The 22,506-nt window shown below is 31.1% G+C and overlaps 1 protein-coding gene and 1 non-coding gene across 3 annotated transcripts in view; one reads left to right on the top strand and one right to left on the bottom strand.

Annotated features, from left to right (window-relative positions):
- LOC123693376 (centaurin-gamma-1A) overlaps positions 1–22,506 on the top strand; it is a 120,166-nt gene that overhangs the window by 52,508 nt on the left and 45,152 nt on the right. The window lies entirely within an intron of this gene.
- On the bottom strand, positions 8,030–8,101 carry Trnah-gug. The gene has a single exon. It is a non-coding gene; the product is annotated as a tRNA-His (tRNA).

Here is a 22,506-nt window from a genome sequence, read left to right as displayed (position 1 = left end):
CTGAAATGATTGTTCCTTGAATTTTCCTATTTCTTACAAAACAGTCATCCATTCATCCCGGATAAGTCATAACAAAACAGTATTAATAATTAAATTTATTTTGCTCTTTCGTGAACTAAAATTGGTCCACTGACCACTACACAAATATGACATAGGCAATGTAACTTATACCCATACAGGTATTATGCTGGATGTTGTCCGTAATTGCATCAAGTTAATTCGGCAGATAGCTTTGTGCCCTCAGAGGGAGTTGATTGGATACGTACAGGACTCATCGAATTTGCTCTACAGATATTGTATGGGATATGTTTGGAATATGCTGTCTATGGAATGTATTCGAAATTTAAAAGAGGAAATGCGCGCTTGAATTTTTTTTATTTTTATTTAGTTTTATTGGTCAAAGGAACGTAGTTTTCGAAATTTAAAATTAAGAAAAAATATAAGAATTGCGCGTGTGAATATATTTTTTGAATTTCGATTTTAATCGATACAGTTTAAATATTCGATTATATATTATTTTGAATTCACATTGAATTCGTGAAACTCAGAGAAGTCGTGTGCGCTATGAGTTTACGCAAACTCATGCTATAATAATAAATTATTAATCCACTCCAGCATCTATTTTTCCACATTGAAAAGTGACTGTAATTTTGAGCTGAATAGCTTTTGTGAAAATTCCCTTTTCATAGTAAGCCAGGTGAATAATTGTGCGTTTTGATAAGGTTTCTCGGTGATATAATAAATACTGGAGCTTGAATGCTTTCATAGCGACAATATTGAGTTCCTTGTAGTCGGTATTACATAAAACGGGCTTTATATTTAATAGACAAGCAAAGCAAATATTTTATATGATATTAAACAATAAAAAGTTTTGTTACAATTTCTATAAAGGCTTTATTTTTTATTTATAAAAATAAAAACATCATCAAATGAATAAAAATACAGGAAAATACGAATTTTAAATGTGTTTAACCTTTTTCTAGGTATATAACCCAAAGTCCATTCTTGATATTTGAATCAAATTTATGTGAGACCATTCCACAAGAACCAGCTTAAATAGAATCACAATCGGTGCACCTAGTAAAAAAGTTATAGCACATAAAAATACAATAAAGAACCCTCTTATTTTAAGTCGGTTAATAAAGTACAAAATGGATCGTTTATTTTTACTTTTACTAAAACCCTAGAGTAGGTATCGCTCGAAGAAATCAATACAACAAGATCTAAAAAACCTCCTTATTGTTGCGCATTGTGAAAGATAGATTTAGTAGATAAACATCCAGCTAGTGAGATAGTTATTGATCAGTAAAAACTGTATTAAAAGCGTCTCAATGGTTTTATTTCAATGAACCGTTCAAGTTACTAAAAGCAATAATTACGTACTTATCAAATCATTCTTACGTAGAGGAATACTTACCATAGAAACAATCTGTGTAGAATGTAATCTTTGGCATAGGTATGTATTCATATTTTTTTATAGCAAAGGTTATTTTTTTGACTTCGTCAAGGTACACAGCTATTTGCTAATATTTTAATAGAAGCTAAAATTATTTCAGAAAATGTTACGCTCAGGTAGCTATAATATACAGCACTATACCCCGAGGATTACAAGGTAAGCCACCCAATAATGAGACAAAGGTCATTGCCCTTGCTGGGGGTGCAGGTTAAATAAAAGCGGGACTAACAGCTTCAGTACCAAAATTATTAACGCGAAATTACATTAATGAGATATTAAAAATGCTAAGTTAATTTAACGTTGAAATTTAACGTCAATTTACTTTTAATAAAGATCAAACTTTGAAAAACTTTAATTAATTAATACCGTTATATTTCTGATGCATCAGTGTCTAATAGATCTGAAGCCAAAATCCTATTTCTGAATTAAAATAACCTGAATTAAAAACAAGAAAGTCTTTTTTTTTATTTTCAATATTTAAAATATAAATTATTTAAAATGTAAAATGAAAAACTAAATTGTTTTTGGGCAGCATTTATCTTAAAACTCTCAATAGTCGATACCTAGCTTTAGGACTTAACTTCTGAGCTCACATAAAATTTAAGTTCTATTAAAATTTGGATAGATTCAAATAGATTTCGAAGAAACGCTAAATATAAAATAACACAAAATTTCAATTCATCTTAATTAACTTGTTCAAGGTGAACCTTGTAGTTCTGAAACAAAAAACAACTTAAAAATATTATGATCTATACGCCGAAAATACTCGTGTTATTAAATTTTATTTCGAGATGATCTTAAAACAAAGTGTAAGAAACATGTACATATTTTAAGTAATTTTTAGTGTATACCCATTAAAATACGAATCTAAAATAATATTGTATTCGATCTATTTAAGTTCTAAACATAACATTGTGGTTTTCACTCGAGTGCATAATATTATTATAATAAATGGATTATAATATGTGGATTTATTTGACGCTACACTATCGTTTGTTGAATAAAACAAATGCTCCCGAACACGTAGACAGGGTCCCTTTATTATGAAGAGGATTTATATAGAGCTGTTAATACAAAATTCAAACGATGTACCTATTATTATTATTAGCCAATGCAAACTGGTATTAACTATTAAGTATATTTTTTCCAGCTCACTTCCAACGTTTTGTGTTATTAAGAAATACAATTTCATTCCGTATTGAGATCTATAAATTCTGAAACTAATATTATTTTAGCTAAGTAAACTTATAAGAGTCTTGCGGTAGTCATTTTGACAGATATTAATTAACTACAATATTTTGCTCAAACAATTTTAGATAAAACATTAGCATACATATTATAGGTAAACTTGTTAAACTAAACACTGGGCAGCACTTGAACGATGTAATATGTATGCAACATCAAAACAAGGTTGTAACATCTCCTTATAAGCGCCAAGTAAATGTGGAGGCAAATAGCGTATCGTAGACTTTGTCTCGACTCTACACCATCTATCATTCAGGCACAACTATATTTATTCCGAGGGACTCTCGAGACGTGAATATTGAGATATAGTTGACACTTTACGTTGTTATACGTTGTTATTAGGCTCGGACAACATGGACCATTAATTACGACTGATTATTCTGTCGAATACAGAATTGTATTTGGATTTTCAAATATGTATCTTTAGGACACGATGTAGATAGTAATTCATTGAACAGAGGTCATGAGGAAATTTTATGTGCTTTTTTTTAATATCTTTTTGTAATTTTTTATGACTAATGACGTTTATGTCTTAAATCCTCTAGTCTTCCACTAGTATTATTTTAAATGTATAATATTTAGGTCAAGTTGGGAAAACAATATGTAGTTACGAGGACAGTAAGATGTGTAAGTACGGAGTTCACCGTTGTCCAAGTTTTAAATTTTAATCTACCTTTATGTAACATTTAAATATAATGTTAGGTTCCTTCTTGAGTGTCTTGTCTTGTAAAAGTGCAAGCAATTACACTGAAACTGCAGTTTAAACTTTATAAAAACATATTATAGTAACTTTTTTACAATAGGTCCGCGACTTTTTCCACGCAAAAAATACTTTTTAAGAGATAAATTCATTACGCATTGAGATTCAATAATCTGCATAATTAATGAAATCCGCACCAATATAACTGCAGTTAGTAATACCCTTAACAATATTATGTCAAGCGAAACATCTAAAATACATAACCGAATAAAATACCCTAAGAAAATAACCTCATGAAGTTTACTGAACTCGTTCCACATAACACAACTCTGTAACATATTCCAACTAGCGCTGTCAAAATATTTGCCTCCAACGTTAGCTGGTATAACGTAGGTAAAAACTAATAAAACTAAAAACATTTCACAAGCGTTTACTCGCAATATCCGAACAAAGGGTATGAGACGAAAATTCCTAAACGATACTCAAAGGAACTTGCAAGTTGCAACCTCTAACAGACGCCGAGAGCTTTTGACGTGAGGGCTTGTCGTTCGTTGTATACCACTTTAATCACCTGTTCTTTGGAAACTGCGGTACATTGTGTACGTATCAAGTTAATTCTATCGTATTTGTTAAACAGTTTACAAGATCAAATTGCTTATCTTTTGCAGTCACGGTTATCGAGATCGTTGAAATGTTGTCAATGATACTTTGTAGATCATTTATGAAAACAATAACATCACAGGATGCTTATACATCTAACTTGGCATTTACTCTTCACATACATGAAATAATTACATAACTTAAAAATTACTGAAGATATAAGTAATTAACAAATTTTCGTTTGATAAACATAGATCAATATACGTAAGATCTTCAAGTTACAATAATTAACATAATGAAAATTGAAAAATAAGCAATGTATCGAAATAACTGCAGCACAGTTTGCTCCGCAAAAGTTTGTATCAAAACCAAACTTCGTAATAGAATAATGTTATGTAACCAAAGTTGGGTATTCTACATAAATTTCACCTTCTATTGTCTTGTATACGTTTCAGTATTGGGGAAAGCTTGCGGGTTTTACCACAGTGTTGCGGGAGATCTATCAAAGTATTTTCATCTAGGATTCACCAGATAATTTATACCCTAAAGGCATAAACTTACGTTGGTGAATTATATGTTAGTAAACTTTGTACTTTTCAGTTCTAGGAAAGCTATAGAGCTTCTACATCTAAAACATCATATTATATTAGAGCTCTATATATTATATTAGAGCTCTATAGCTCTAATGATAATATGCGCAAATTGCCAAACCTAATTCATGCACTTTCTTCGCATCTCGCTCTTTGAATTCTTAGTATATCGGCTTAATCACTGAGACATCACCACTCTCATAGCCTGGAAGTGTAAACAGATTTTCTCTCGGTATCTCGCGAACAAAGCTACTAAACCTCTTATAGGTCACACTGTATCACGTTCCATACAATGTGCGAGGATTTTCATTTTATATCACTTCTTTATTCTTTATTCATTTCTCAATTTTTCACTACAATCATTGTTATAAAATACTTAAAAAAATGTGCATATGTATAAAAATAAATAATATTTATCTTATATATATAAAAATGAATCGCAAAATGTGTTGGTAAGCGGATAACTCGAGAACGGCTGAACCGATTTCGATAATTCTTTTTTTATTATATTCCTTGAAGTACGAGGATGGTTCTTATGTAGAGAAAACGTAAAAATGTACCACGGGCGAGGCCAGGGCGGACCGCTAGTAGATTATACAAATTGAAAATAATAACCCGAAATATAAATAAAGAAAGAATAATTATTAATAAGGACGATAATTGGTATTTTTGTTTTATAAAACCATCCGTAAATAACAATATTCATTTTTGGTTTGAATTTGTACAGATTCGGTAAACATATTAAGATAAAACAATGTTCCCGTTTTACATTTATATGAACGTTTACGGGTTTGCTTTAGTTAATTAAAAACAATAAACTCTGAAGTAATTATGTAAAAAAGATAAACATTTGTTTTAATCTTTTTTCCACGATGAATCTTGTTAATGACGGTTTGTTAATTCGCTACTTTTTATGAAGATATCTATACTAATATTATAAAGCTGAAGAGTTTGTTGTTTGAACGCGCTAATCTCGGGAACTACTCGTCCGATTTGAAAATGCTTTCGGTGTTAGATAGCTCATTTATCGAGGAAGTCTATAGGGTATAGGGTCGAAGAAAATAATATTTTATTATCGCTTTTACGAAAATAATAAGAATTAACTTTGAGCTTGTATTGGTACTTCAGCATTGACGCTTGAAGATGACGCTCTCTAAAAGCTTTAAGCTTCCCCTGAATTTAAAAGCTTTACCTGTTAATAATTCGTCTTGTCCATACCAATTACAAACGTAATCATTATCTACTACAGCTACAAAATCAGATATATATAATATCTTTTTAGCAGTGGCATCAAATTGTAAAATGACGCTATAAGCTTAGGCAATCAATTATAGGCTAGATGGGCAAACTATATGTATAATCATGTAATGCTGAATTGAATAGTTATAAATGCGTACTTAATAAATATCTGTACAAATAGGTATAACTTTTATTTTCTCTTTATAAGGATCACAAAAGGTCGTTACATATTGTGTATTGTGCTAAATACAGTTTTATAAATATGAGTTGGCGTATGCACATCCAGTTATATTTATTTTTTATGTGATCACAGCTTATATGTACATGAATTTTACTTAAAGTTATTATCTATAAGCACAGACTAATAATAATATACTACGTCTATAAGTAATTATAGATAACTAGGTCTCCGCCCCCGGCTTCGCTCGCGCAGTCAAAGAAAAACCCGCATAGTTCCCGTTCCCGTGGGATTTCCGGGATTGCGTCATTATCCCGGGATAAAAAGTAGCCTATCTCCATTCTCGGGTATCAAAATATCTCCATACCAAATTTCATGAAAATTTGTTCAGTAGTTTAGGCGTGATTAAATACCAGACAGACAAACAGAGTTACTTTCGCATTTATAATATTAAGTATTATAGATAACTACCGTCCTTTTAAAACAGAAGTATTCTACACAATACTCAGTATTAGAACTTATAACAGCAGAACGACTGAACAAAAACATGGAATGATATGTGACAGTCTAGACAGAGTTGGGAATGAGAATGAATGATATATCGCGTCGCATGTGTTATTTATGAACTTACCTTTTTTTCAGTTGAAACTTTAATTTATCTCTTTGTTATTGGTTTAAAAGTTAATATAACAAGAAATACGTTTGTTGTTTCTAAATACCTATTAATGTTCTATCAGAATAATTATTGTACCTATAGCTATACTTTTTTAAGTTAGAAATTTGATAAATCTTTTTCTCCAGTTTAAACATCTAAATAATGTTGTATGAGAGTTTGTATTAGGAATAATAAATTACATACATGCAAGCTTAACCAAATCTAATCTTATCAGTTTTCGCTTATCTCCCTCAGCGGTAAAGTTTTGCAATTCGTTAAGGTAATGCAGGCTTTGTGATAGTAGGTAGGTATATCAGATGGGTTACAATTAGTCGATATGTTTTGAGAAGCTTTTATCCACAAGCTTCATTTTTGTAACCTTTTCCTGTTGGTAGATTTCTTTTTTTTTATTTTTGGCACCATAGTAAAAAAATGTTTATGTATCAATTTAGGAGAATTTCAAAGATCGATAGATTTATTTCCAAGAGTAATTCGTTCAACATAATTTTTAACAATATCTAAGTAGATAAGTAGAAACATATTGTTTTATAAATTCTAATTTATAAAATTTATTTGATTCGTTCAATTTGTATACGTAGTATATTATAGTCTGTGGTTCAATTTTTAAAACTCATTTAATTAGTTCCACCTCCCCTCCATAGGGAAATTTTAAAATAAAATAATAATTTATTTTCGACTTTCGAGTACCTACTAACTAAATACACCGTAACATATTAATATTTATAAAAAAATATTTATATATTTTGTTATAAAAATCTCACTAGATGGCGATGTTTACTCCTGCAACGTAATGCTTCATCAATCTGTCACTAGATGGCGCTATCTCAGAAGCGCCCCCTATGGAAATATTCTTAAACAATGACATCATGTTAAACATGATAGTGTTACCTTAAACTACGCATAGATGGCACTGTAACCAAATTACTATATTTTTATTAAAATTTACATCAAAATATTATAGTTTTTTAATTTGTTTTCGATCAGTACAATATAAAAATAAAATAGTAAGTGAAAAAAAAGTATATTTTCAAAAGCAAAATTTTAATGGCACATTATTGATAAATATTAATTAATCTAACGTCTTCAGTTTCTAAACCCTTGATATTAGGTAATGAATAGTAAGTGCTTTTTATAATGACTTTTCATGCATTTTTTTTACTAAATATGAGGACAGAATTTCTTGCTATTTTATGTAACATGATTGCAGTAAAATATTATGTAACAAATAAATAGTTATTTTCACAGAACATTATTATAGCAAGAAAACATAAATGAATATTCTAAATCGAAAACAAGTTAAATCAAAAAAATAAAAATATAACTCCACCATGACAGTGTTTCACACTGCCGTGACCAGGATTCGAACCTGGGTTACTACGGCCACAACGTAGGGTCCTAACCACTAGACGATCACGGCTATCGGAGTAGTGGCTAATTGCGCGAAATTTTCCAACGTTATAAAAGTATGAGAAAAAAAACAATTGATTGCATTATTTTTTTATTAACTTCACTTTGTTTTGATATATTAATTATATTCGTATTTATTAGTTAACTTTATACAAGTAAAATTTGTCATCTAGTATTTTTTATTGTTTATTTCATAATGGTCAGATTTAAGTGGGTTTCTGGATGATTAAGATACAATGATTGCACATCAAAATGGATACAGCCTACCTACGCTATAATACGTGTGCGGCTGTACCTACCTCTTACGTTACTATTTCAATTCTTTTAACAATTCGTATTCGTGTTTAGCTGATTAGACAAGTCTTCAATTTACAGTTATATTCTTGATAGAAATGTGTCCAGTCATGCGAGAAGTATTGTTCAAAGTTTACCTCCATAGAAATAAACCAAAATTTAAGAACACAAAAACCAAGGTAAATGACCAATGTCAATAGGTAAGTACCTAAATATAGAATGCAACAATTAGGTTTCTATGTAAACGACTATTTAATGATCCTTATTAATATTTCCTTCTTATAAATGCGTTACCAACTCTGTTTAATTGTGACTTTTTTATTTCAATTTTATTTTTAATTATTTTCATTAATAGGTATTAGAAATTGGAAAAATAAACATAACGCTTTCCATAACATGGTGTTAATTAATAATTGGTGTTTCGCTGTAATTAGATCTAATTCAAAATAATATAACCTCCTTTTAAATACCTATTTCTCATTAGAACTGATTACTGGACAATACCTAATTCTTTTATGAACAATAACAAACCTACACGTAAATGAGTCATAATTGTTTACGTTTCAAAAACAATTTTTTTGCCACAACTCTAAAAGCTATAGGTACTTACTCATATATTTAAATATAATAGCGATAAATATTGAAATGATACACAAATATGGGGTTATATAACGAAAACCAGAACGGCTATATTATAATGAGTGTTAACATCTTTTTACTTTGTGTGCGTGAATGCCAAATGGCTGGTCACTGGTCATGTCATTTGCGAATTTGCACACTCCCATTGTGCGACCTTACTCGTTTCTGTTAACGTGCGAAAGTGGAATGCTATAAGAATTATACGGATTAAAAATACATTTTAATAATAAGTATCGTTGGCTTAGATTTGTTTTTGTCTTTGTGATTGTATATTTGAAAATATAGATAGAGCTAGAGCTCTACATATTTTGTAATATAAAAGGATACTGTTAGTCGTTATAACATACGTAGTTAGGTATGTTAGGGTTATTTTCCATTAGACTATTGCAGATATAATATTATATCAAAAACAACAAAACTTTGTTATATTTTCTAGTACGTTCTCTACGTGACAAAATGGTTTCATTAGAAAAGTTAAAATACTTTTAACTCTGTAATGCAATATGAAAATTTTATTTATTTATTGTCACATTTGAAACCTGACTTGTTTCGTTGCTCGGACGTGTGTTGAATATATTTTAAAAGCTATTCAAAGCATCTTGTTTAGTTCACGGTCTAATACAAATTTGCATTGCGAGTGCAAGATCATTATGTGGCCCGCTTCATGCATAATATATATTCTTGTTTTGTTGAATAATATACATTACGAATCGGATAATTTATCTCATACAAAGTAGAGATAAATACAAAACTTGTTTTTAAACGTCTTGCGAACGAAAGAACGTTTCAAAATGATTTGATATTATACGAAAAAATAATATAATTAAATACCTATTATATTTCTCTGCAATAAATTAATAAAAAAGCGCTATATTTGGAACACGATCTGTGTGTTTGTTTACAAACAGTGCATTTGGCCTAATGTAATAGAAATAGGTAAATAATGATAGAGCATAAAAAGATAGCATCAAAGATTAAAGTCATGTCATTTTCAATTTCTTTAATGCTATACAGTTTGCAGAGACCTATTTGCCCCACAAACAATATCTAGCTCATGGCTCATTTGAAAATTATTTGTTATTCTTTCTTGTATTTGACCGTCCCACACGGAAGCCCCTATCAGAAGCATTGTTCCCAAGAACCAGTTTTCAAATCGTCTGTTGGTGCCAAAATCCTTTATACGTCACTAAACATATTGTACAAGGAGTGCCCCAGGATACATCCAACAATAGAACATTATTGCAACTCTTTAAATCCCTAGAAATAAAATAAAAAATACTCTATTTACTTTCACATCCCCATTCAAATGTTCTAATTAGATGCCTTAAGGGCAGAGGATTTGCATTTACGGATCTCTAATAATTTAAAGTTCACGCACTGTAATGAAAACAATCAAGAATCGTGTGCAGTTTGCATGTTATAACAGCTATACAGTATTAATTCATTTGCCATTCACTTAGTAACAAATCATCCCCAGTGAATGCAATATCATGTCTTCTTAGGTCATCACTACGCGTGCTCTGCATTTGAATGCTATCAGCGATCTTTGATGCTATCGACCGCGCTCGTAGCTGGTGTCAAATACGTTATAAGATCGAGAAATCGATACTCTGTGGGAATATCGCAGAAACGAGTAAGGGCAGTTGAAATTAAAAATGATTTCGATCGCCGTAGGTACGAGGAATGCGTGCGCGTGGTTGCAGAAATAGATCCATTGTTCCCATCATTGATATGTCAAGAAAGGGTTAGCTAAGCCCCCGAATACATGTGTCAAAACTTACTAAATAAATGCGCGTGATTTTTAATGTTTGACAATTTGACAGCTTTATACACATCAAATCCGACAAAACGTTTAACGTTGTAAAATATTATAATGCGATTATTTTTAAAGAGTCTCATTAGCGACCTCAATCTCTCGTTCTATGAACGCTAATAATCTCCACCCAAAAAGTTTGAATAATGGTAAAAAGTCTCCCACTTCTAACAGTCTAAAACGTTTTCTCATGAACTTGAAAGAACTTCAAAATATTATTAATAGCGGTGCGCCTATTTTCGTTAAACTGGTTTTGCAATACGGAAGCTTAGTTATAAAGATTCCAGTTTTCTTATAAAATACACAAGCGGCTCGAGTAACATCTGTCAGCTCCGTTTTGTCAAATGTATTTTGTCGGCATCTCCTTTTGTTATTTCTATAGAGCTGCCAGCGTTTTCTTGATCGTACGTCGCTCTTGGCCCATGCTCATTGTTTGAATGTCAAAATCTTTTGCGTGATACAGTTTAGATTTCGAAGGGTATTTTTGGGGGTCTTTACAAGATAACAGAATTCTCTCAAGTCTTGATAATGCTCATATTTTCGCAAATTTCCGTATGTGGATTTTATTTTGTAGCGAAAGTATAAACCCATGTTCGTCAACAAATAAAACTAGGTATTCTTTCTCTTTAATTGTTATCAAACATGGTCTAATTTCACACCCATTATGCAGATTCTGTGGAAGATAAGTTAATTAAATGCCTATAAAGCTGATAGGAATTTCCGACTGTATTTGAAGCAAACAGTGTATAACTGCTTGTTGAAATTTGTGATACTCGTTCGCTGAGTTAAAACAGCCCTCTCGTTTGTTTTACTTCGTGTTAAAACAACATTGAACTACTCTGCATTCTATTCCAACGAAAATGTAATCAGCATATTTTGTTAAAATAAAGCTTGTCGTAAAAGTAACTTAATACAAGTTATTATAAACATGTCAAACAATTTCATACAAAAAATGTACGAAACAAGAAAAAATGCAAAAAAATAAGACGTTTCTAAGTCTACACCCTCTTATTTTTGGGTGTCACCCTTTGCAATTTCGCCAATGATAGGACCTTGTGTATTTTTATGTTGAGCCCCATCCCCAGTAAGAAATACATAAAAATAAAATATCCAAGGGTTGTATGCCCTACTTAATAATTCTTACTGAATCCCCGATCGTGTTCCCAAACCTCAGTGAATTGACTTTATTTTTTTTGTGTTTTTTTTTGCGCAATTCCTGTTTCAAATTGTGCCATAAATAGAATTACTTACCAAGTTGCGTTTTAGAATATCAAATTAAAATTGGTTGTTTATAAAAAATAAAGGATCGTACTCTAATATTTTATTAATACTTTAATTTTATTTTTCTTGTATAAACTAAAACCCATTTTTTAAATGTGTATCTCATAATATGATTACTTACCTTAACAAAATTGAGGAACAAAAGAATACTAACGTCAATTTCAATTAGCTTGAGGTCACATCTTAAATTCCCAATCGTCTTTGAGACTGTTTATTATAATACATAATATTAACATTCTTTTGTTTGCGTTCATCTTTACTTCGAATGCTGTTTCTAAAGAGGTACCTACCAAACTATTATTTTTTATGAAATATGAATACATTAAGAAATGCAGAGACTAATCATCTCCCTTCGTCATAGACCTCATGTCTTGTAAGTTAAAATTTATTATTACTGACTTTGAATAGATAACACTTCACCGGCTTTGACAATGAAGATTATCTTTTAAATACATTTTAATTGGACCCCTACCTTGAACATTTTGTTCGCTAGCGTTTTTATCATCGTGACCTTTGAGTTTGTCACGCATAACTAATGTAAAATTGACTGGCGTGTCATTTTTACGATGGATTAGAAATTATTTTAGTATTTGTTTGGTCGCATTGTTATATTGGATTAGCTCCACAAGTCCACAGCTTATCCCTCTTGGTACTTTTGTTAAGGAAATATTGTGGTCATAGTTGTTACAATTATTGTATGTCACAATGATTTTTTTAGTAGATAAGTACCAAATTGCAAACAATAAATTCTCCATATAATCCCAAGGACAACGGAAGTAGCTGTCATTACCAATACTTCCTCATAATTATTATTATATTATATATAACATAATGTAGAGTCAAGAAGTAAACTTTGCTAAGAATTTCTTTTGCTTGTTCTTGTAAAAATCCTTAAAAAATATTCAACCTGATATTATATTAGTTTTAAATCACATCCTCAGACTTTACGACGCTTGCACCTTAGGAGTTACGACTCCAAAATATTAAACTAATAATAAACACGTGCTCGTTAAACTAAAATTAATAAAACGACGATAACAAAACATATTATAATAGATAGATAATGATGATTAGTATTATGACTAATCACTACTTGAAGCACGTGTGAATCGTCAGCTTAATTTGACGAACTAGCTGACCCGGCGAACGTTGTTCTGCCCGCCTACCATACAACCTTATCATTTAGGCGTATGAAAATACATACTCCTATATAATTATATGCAAGCCAATTCTCAGGACCTATGCACAAAAAATTACATAAAACTCGTTAAAGTCATTTCAGAAAAGTGGTAGCGAACACCGAGACATGACAATTTTAACCACAGATTTAATTCAAACTTTGTACACTTATCATGCATCAGTGACAATCCAATAATTTAATGGGTTTATTTAAAGCGTGTTTTGAGTTTTCAACTACATATTATATTATTTTATTATATGAAGCATTTGTATCCTATACTAATATTATAAATGCGAAAGTTTGTGAGGATGTGTATGTGTGTGTTTGTTACTCTTTCACGCAAATACTACTGAACTGATTTCAATGAAATTTAGCACAAATATAGAGGTTAACTTGGATTAACACATAGGATAGGTTTTATCCCGAAAATTCCACGGGAACGGGTTTTTCTTTGAAAATGCGGGCGAAGCCGCGGGCGGAAAGCTAGTAGTCACATAACGCCAGATTCTAGACGATAACACTTGCGTGTCACCATGACAGTGAGATTACTCGTAGATATTATGGGGGCGGACCGTAATAACGATTTCTGGGCATAGGCATGGCCGGCAAATGGCATCATTATAGCGACTGAAATAGACGTGGCAAAATAAAATTCATTTTATGTGCTGGTAACGGTTGTGGTCGTTTTTGTTTTGATGGCATTTTATAGTAATGTGTTTATTAGGATAGCAAAAGCAATCGGTTTAGTTATCGATAAAATCTAGGTACATCAAGAGATCTAATCTGTGGTCAAGATTGAAGATAGAACAAACAGCAAAGTATTTCTGCTAATATTAAGGGGAAAATTAGTTTTTTTTTTCTGTGTGTAATGGATAAATTCAAAAAGTACTTAACCAATTAAAATTAAGTATTTTACGTGTAGAAAAATGAAAATAACGTTATTCCTCGGTAAAACAGGCCCAGTCAGAGCTATACTCTATAGCGAGTGGAGTAATTTGTAGAGACAGAGTTGTTATGGTTTATGAAAAATGTAGTTATAATGTTTACTAATTAAAATGCTTTAATTTGTCATCAATTTAAAAAGAATTTAAAGCACAGGTTGGTATTTTTCCAGCCGTAGCAGAAGCAATCACGCGTTACGGACGGCCCAGCGACGATTCCATCACACATCGATTCACCTAACAACCAATATTGATTTTTGTACCCCTCGTCACACAAGTTGTGCAGTTAAAATTTATATGTACGACCCTTAGAAATTTAGACGATTATTAGAAAATTAATATAATTTGTCACAAAATCTGTGTGATTCAGAACTTTATTATGGATTTTTTATAATCTCACATTGTCTTACCTAATTTAATTTTTAATTTTACGAATTAGAAATGAGGAGACAACAAGTTAACAGAGTTTTATAATGTTTTGATATAAGTTATAGACCATAAATGAGCTGGTGTAAAGATTACCAACGGCACCTTAACATTTGCATAGGTGAGAGATCTCAAGCCTACATTTTCAGGAAAAAGAAAAGGATAAAGAAGGATCTACATCGAGAATTGAGGGAAGGTTGAGATTTAGGAAAAATTACGAGAGACCTGAAAATAAATAAAATATTTTAATTGTTATTTTTATTGATAAATTATGTCTTAATTCTCTTATCTTTCACTTCGTAACACAAACATTGAATTCCGAGCCTTATTAAGCTTTAATTCAACTTATATCGTGGAGGGCCAAAGAACACGTGTCGATGTCATTATAATGTCAATAGAGGGCGATTCCCTCCCCCAGTGAGGGCATCTGATTCATTATAACTATATCGAAACTGTATTCTGATATTGATTGATTTTATATGACGCGAACGACAACTTTGTTGTAAGGCCTAAGGGTAGTGATTTGAAAAAATAGAAAATATTCTGTCTTATCTAACTTATAGGATCAAAATTCATACTAAATAGACATTCTGGATTAATTTCTATTAACGAATAGTGGTGGTGATTAGCTGAGATTTTCGTCTTATATAAAACAAACAACTTACCGTATGTATCAAATCTTTCGCCTTTAAAGGTTTTAGTATTAGGCTTAATAGTTGGTTATTAAAACCACTATAAATCACCAGAAAATCAAAATACAGACCTAAAGAATATCTTACCAGATAAAACACAAACTAGGCACCAGTAGAAATTTAACTACAAAACGAATACAATATCATCGAGTTGAGTCTTGACCCACTGAGGTGGATCACGTTCTTTGTCTCGTTACTAAGCCTCAGTAGATTGTTGGATGACACTTTCACAATATATAATTACATATTGTATAGCTCATCTATATCTATACATATAATAAATCTGTAGAAGGGTCAATTCTGTACATTGAAAATATTGAAAAAATAAATAGCAGGGGGTGTTACTGGATCGATACCAAGCCCAAATATGTGATTAAAAAAATTTTTGTCTGTCTGTCTGTCTGTCTGTATGTTCAGGCATCACGTGAAAACTAACGGTTCGATTTCGATGAAACTTGGTATAATTATTTCTTATTATCCTGGGCATAAAATAGGATACTTTTTATCCCGGAAAAATATACGTACGTAGAAAAAAAAAACTTAATTTTTCTTAATTTTTCCGCGCGGACGGAGTCGCGGGCGGAAGCTAGTACATATAATAAATCTGTAGAAGGGTCAATTCTGTATATTGAAAATATTGAAAAAATAAATACCAGGGGGTGTTACTGGATCGATACCAAACCCAAATATGTGATTAAAAAATTTTTTTGTCTGTCTGTCTGTCTGTATGTTCGGGCATCACGTGAAAACTAACGGTTCGATTTCGATGAAACTTGGTATAATTATACCTTATTATACTGGGCGTAAAATAGGATACTTTTTATCTTGGAAAAATACGTAGAAAAAAAACCTTAATTTTTCAGTTTTATCCATAGACGTTGTTCTGTAGAACCGCGAACATACGTTGCGTATTATTATAGGCCTAGCCGTATTTGGGTCCAATAGATATTTATAAGATGTCATTGTCAGAGTTACTCAAAATGGAGAAATAAACCATCCACGCGAAGACCGACATCCGCGCGGACAGAGTCGCGGGCGGAAGCTAGTCTGCAATAATGTCGTTTTCAACAAAATAGATGGGTAACAGCAGAAAAAGAGTAGGTACAAACTACTAATAGAAATGGAGTAACTCATTTCTTTCTGGATCTACTGCTTTGAATAAAGTAGCAAATATTATGAAAGAGTACGTACCTATTTTCAAGAAAAAAAAAGTTATTTATCAAATGTTATAAAAAAGCTCACCGCCTTAAGGCTGGAGGAATAAAAGTTGTACAAGAAAATTTTTGAAAATTTTTATCAAGAAACTTTTGTAGCTACACAAAGTTTTATAAACCAACGAACCACTAAACAAATTGTACTAATCTAATTATAATAACCCTCTTACTGAAGCAATGCATTATTCTGCTCCTCTTGGTTCGTGTCGGGTTTCGCAAACTCCTCTCAAGCTCATACATTTCATAGAGCGTAATATCGCAGTTTCGTAAATTTTGTACCGTTCTTACCTCTTACGGAGGTTGTATGTTATCCCGGCAAGTTTTCGACTCGCTATCAACTGGTTTAAGTTATATTGGTACAAGCTTTGAGTGCAGACACGAGCACTCAGCGAACTACCAGTTTATTTTAGTAGTTTGTTAACTTATAGGTTAAGTTTTGCAGAATTTTACTCAACATATTTTAGACTGATATGGGTCAAATGGATTGAAGTAGTTATTATATATTCCAATGTGGGGATGTCGATGTTTAGCAATGATAAACGACAAACGTCATTCATGCTTGAACGAATATCCTGTTCACTGTTGTCTTCAACGTTATTAAGTGAACAAAAGTTTTAATTTTGCATAACACGTTTCTTTACCAATCATACAGTAGATGCAGATAAATTAAATATTAGGTATTTACTATACACTTCTAAATGGTATTAAAGATAGATGTTACCGCTGACGATGGTTAATAAACGCAACACTCATACCCAATAACTTTCTGTCATAGTGAAAGTAGAAATAAATAGAAGTGAACATGTTATTTAATGGAAATCAACATATTGCTAATATATGAATCCAATGGCTCCTTGACTAGTCCTAGTCAGAGATCCGCCTGCATGAATAACTATTTAAAACAATTTAGCTATGTGTTCTTCAAAAATTTGTATGTGTTAGTATAGGTATACCTAGATGTTATGATAAAAAAATGCAAAATAAAAATAAAACAATCTACGGTAGACTGCATATTTAGAACAATTTTCTACACACCATATTATGTCACAATTCGTTCTGGTAAACTTACCCCAATAAACCCTTCAATATAATGCATGCAATTAATTTGAATATCGGTTTGTTTTATTCCCTTACACATTTTTGTGGGTGGGTAGGAACCTACTAGTTTATTACGATAATATACGCAAAAAGACTCTTGATGCTTTAAGTGGTCTAATTATCTTGATATTTGTAGTACAATACTATTTTATTCACAGAACATATTATAAAGAGAGGTTTATATGTTCTGTGATTTTATTCGTATTTTGTTAGGTTTACATATACCTAACCCCAATTTACCTTAAAAGTCAGTGGTCTAATAAATTTAGACCACCCCGTTGATTGGCGCCGACTCTATTAGATATCAATCTGTAGTTCCGAACCCACGTGTTCCATTCCTATAAAATATATTATACGGTGTTTTAGTTAAACTAAATGCAACGGGTCAATGGGACACACGCCACAAAGTTTTTAAGCCACGCTTGAAACAAATAGATAAAAGTTTAGGAACAAGTTTTTATTTTCAACTAGCGGTCCGCCCCGGCTTCGCCTGTGGTACATTTTTACGTTTTCTCTCCATAAAAACCATCCTCGTACTTCAAGAAATGTGATAAAAAAAAGAATTAACGAAATCGGTTCAGTTGTTCTCGAGTTATGCGTTTACCAACACATTTTGCGATTCATTTTTATATTATAGATCATCATTCTCAATAGTAATTTATAAATAGGATAACGGGTTTTATTTTCTGAAAATATTTATACTTATATACAAAATATGTTAACTGTTGTCGCTCTTTCAATTGAAATTTAATGAAAATTGAATTGACATAAAAAGAGGTAAACGATCATAATAAAAAGGACATATTGTTTAAAGAGATGATGGTTGATGTTTTGCCAAGAGAAAGTTCCTAACTAGCGAGTTATACGAGTGGGGAAAGTTTCCGCAGAAATTATCAATTTCACCATAACATCCTACATCGCAAACAATGATAGGGGCAGAGTTCACATTTCCTGATTCTTTAATACAATAGCCTTCATTCTGCATTCTTTATACAGGGACGGTAAGCGGATGGTCGCGTGTTTTCTTTCATTTAAAAATATTTAAGGAAATGTATGATAATGACCACATGGTCATTAAATATAATTATATTATGTTTAATGTTTTTATAATAATTGTAGTAAGGATATACAGTTTTTATGCGATATAATTCTTAATAATAATAATGTATTCGATATTCTAATTTCAACCAAGTATTATACGATGTCTATACGTTGCTACTTAGGGATGTTTAAGTGTACTTAAAAATTAAAGAGGTCTTCAAACACCCCCATATGCACCCCTATAATCTATTCACATATAAATTACATATTTTCCCAACTAACTAAAAAACATCAAACGCATCCCTGTTCTGAGCATCTCTTTATAATCAACCCTCTCGTGAGAAATGGCTGCGATTACTATCAAAAAGGTAATAATCGAATTATAAGTCGATAATCGTAATTCCGCCTGAACGATTTCCTACGCTCATAAATAAATTCAATAATCGAATGATCAAAACCGCTCGTTCGTGACTAATACCGGTGATGATCTTAGAAAAGCAACTCGTAAATTTTGTCGGTTTTGGGTCATAAAGTAATCGGGCCCGACCATAGTGTCAAGTAGTGAAATGAATTATGTAACCAGGGTGACAGACAATTATAGCAAGGGATGCACATTGCACAATGCTATGTTCACTCGATATTGTAAAAGGAAAAGAAAGTAGCCATTATAACTTATCTAGCTGATTTCATAGAAATGAAGATGCACTCGTCATTTTTGTTATTATATTCTAAAATGTTGCGGCGATGTTAATAATAACAGTTGTAAATCTTTTATATTATTTATAAATCACCCAATAATTTAGCTGAAATGTAGAAACATATATTATTTATGCATAGAAAATTTTGGCAAGTGCTTATTCTATTGCGGCGAAGCGTTGTTCACACAATTTACGAAACATTAATAGTCTTTATATTGACGTCACATGGCGATAATTCATAAAGCAAATTGTTTAGCACTCTATAATTTCACGTCTAATATTGTGCTATTTTTGCTGAAAAATCTGTTAAAAGTCTGGTGAGATCGGATGTTTTCACGTATACAATATAGTATATACCTACGTTATTGAAAAGTGTGGATGGCTTATGTAAGTTCGCAAAACCAAAGAAATAGGTCGCAGCCTTAGCTCAAGGTGGTTTAAACTGGAGCAGTGTAAAAATTGTAACGTTATCGTGTTGTTTCAATTTAATGGGAGAGGTATGCAGATTGATAGAGTTTCATTAAGAGTCGATTTTTCAATCCTTGGTTAAAATTTATCCGTCCAATAATGTACACGAACATATTAAAATGTCACCTATAAACTGTCAAATACGGACAATTACATACATTTTTGAAATGGGAGTTTAATACGTTATTCGATGAATAAGTTTTAACCAAGGATTGAAAAATCAGCCATAATTTAAATTGAAATTAGAAATAAACTTATTTAACATAATATTTGCTATGTTTTATGTATTTAACATAATATTTGTGCAATGTTTTATGCAGTGGAAACATTGTAATATTCGACGTAATATGTTTGTATTAAACCTGTTATTCGCTTATCGTGATACACTTTTATTTTCAGACATTCTTGGTGATGTATTTTTAATTGTTATTTTATACGTTGTTTCAGGTAATCTTCAAATGAAAGGTGGTGCAGTAATAAGCGATAGAGTTAGTTAAATATTTGTTTATCATAACAATATTATCTATACTATATTATATTATTTAAATGTAAAGGTAACTTTCAGACAAAATTTAATACAAAATACCTTCAATTGATAAAGTAAATCATTTCTTACAATTTATTCACGTAAGTATATAAAAATATATCTATAAATAAACAATACAATCAATAAAACGACTGTGAAGTAAATTCTAATACATAGTAGAAATGAAGCAATATTACATCCATCGAGCAAACGTTTGCTTGTAAAGTTTTTATTATCTTTATCAGTGTCACGTTTCCATTATTTTTTCTAATTTACATAGCATACTATTCCACCTACATAAAACAATCGTATTTTGTAATAATTTAATACTATGTAGGAAGTAAGACAAGGTAAGGTGAAACAATTTTACATTTTAGAAGCAGTTATGACCAATATAAGAAATAGCATTGATACCAACTGCCTACGTAAAGGTTAATTTTAATTATGATAAATTACTGTAAATTTGTTCATATTATTGTGGTAAGTATCCGCATATAGGCACCTAAATATTGTTTTTTTAATAATATTTTTGTATAAAACTACAAGACTTTTTGTTATATTATAACTATGAATACTTTCACCCGTTTTCAATATAGTAATTAAATACATTTTTATGGATCAGGGTGAAGATAGTAAGTTATGTAGGCGTAAAAGCATTACCATGTTAGCGAGGGTCCAAATAAGATTTTGACTTTTTATACAAAAGATATTCCAAACATAAATTAACCTAGTTAGGTAACTGTTTATAGTACATAAGTAAATTGTATATCTGTTCAATTGAATAACCGATAACCATGTAGTTAAGCCACCAGGATATTTTGTAACATTATGTAAGGACCTTACTTTCTCTGCTCTATTAAGAGCAAATGCAAATTATTAGCTTTATTAAAACTAGGAACAGATACTTAATAGCTATTAAGACGAGAAAAATGCTTATATCATAAAAAATGATTAAACGATTACCGAAACCTAAGCCCTCAAGATTTAAAGATAGTTTTAACACAGATAATGTAATACCTACTATGTTTCACTATGGAACTAGGGAAAATATTAAGTAAACCGTACCAAACTTTTTGAAAGAAACCTTTTTACCTTTTTCCTAATAAAGGATTCAGTACCAACAAAATATTGGGAAACCAAATACCATCAAATAAATTTTCTCCAAACTGACCTTATAAAAAGGGTAACATCGGTCAAACAATAGATAGTTTTTAACTAAGAATTTCCAGGGACAAAATTGGAAGACAAGATATCGGGAATAAGGAGTTGGGACCGGTCTCATCCCGGTTCCCGATTATAGATGTGGGAGGACGGCATTCTCAAAATGTAATGATAAATCATTAAGCTCATACGTATATGAGACTGGTTTCAAGGGAATGGCGTAAGGCCGTAAACATTTTTAACTTTTTGATGCGAATGTTTGAGCATCTTATTGCCAAACAATTGAACAATTAAAATTAGCAATTGATTAATTATTTTATAATTTTAAAATGTTAAAGTATATGCTTATGAGCACCGGATAACCAATTTTCAAAATAAAATTCTTATAAGTAACAGGTGTATTAAAATTATTTTCTTGTGCACGCTTTTGAAATGAGGAAGTTACTTTGGTGTCATATTATTCCACTTTGTATAAAATAAATATAATATTTGTACCCTATTTTATATCAGATAAAATTTTATATAATCCAGGTTTAGAACTCGATATATATCGTCAAGTACTTAGTCTAGATAGTGTAAGCTTAGAATTATAGTTGTTCCGCTAATACAGATTGAGGGAACCATAATTTTATTAAAGGCGATGGAACTTGCAATAAATTGGCTGGTGAATAAAATGGTAACCAGAATATCGTGCTGCGATGCCACGATAAGACTTGCACGACTCAACGGGATTGCAGTATGGATAACATAGCTGCTTTGGCTAAGACGGATTACTTATTTCCTTAATAATTATTAATTTTAATACACTCCCAAGTGTTACCTGTTTTATAATTTTTAGTTTAATTTGAATTTATACTTCTGTTTTTTACAACAGCTAAATTTTTCTATTCTTTATAAATTTATAACAGCTTAATCAGTTAATTTAGGTTTATATTTTACAATA

This window comes from Colias croceus, chromosome 7 (assembly GCF_905220415.1).
Source record: "Colias croceus chromosome 7, ilColCroc2.1".
NCBI classification, from domain to species: Eukaryota; Metazoa; Arthropoda; class Insecta; order Lepidoptera; family Pieridae; genus Colias; species Colias croceus.
The sequence above is the reverse complement of the archived record's forward strand: the minus strand, read 5'-3'. Positions and strand labels throughout refer to the sequence as shown.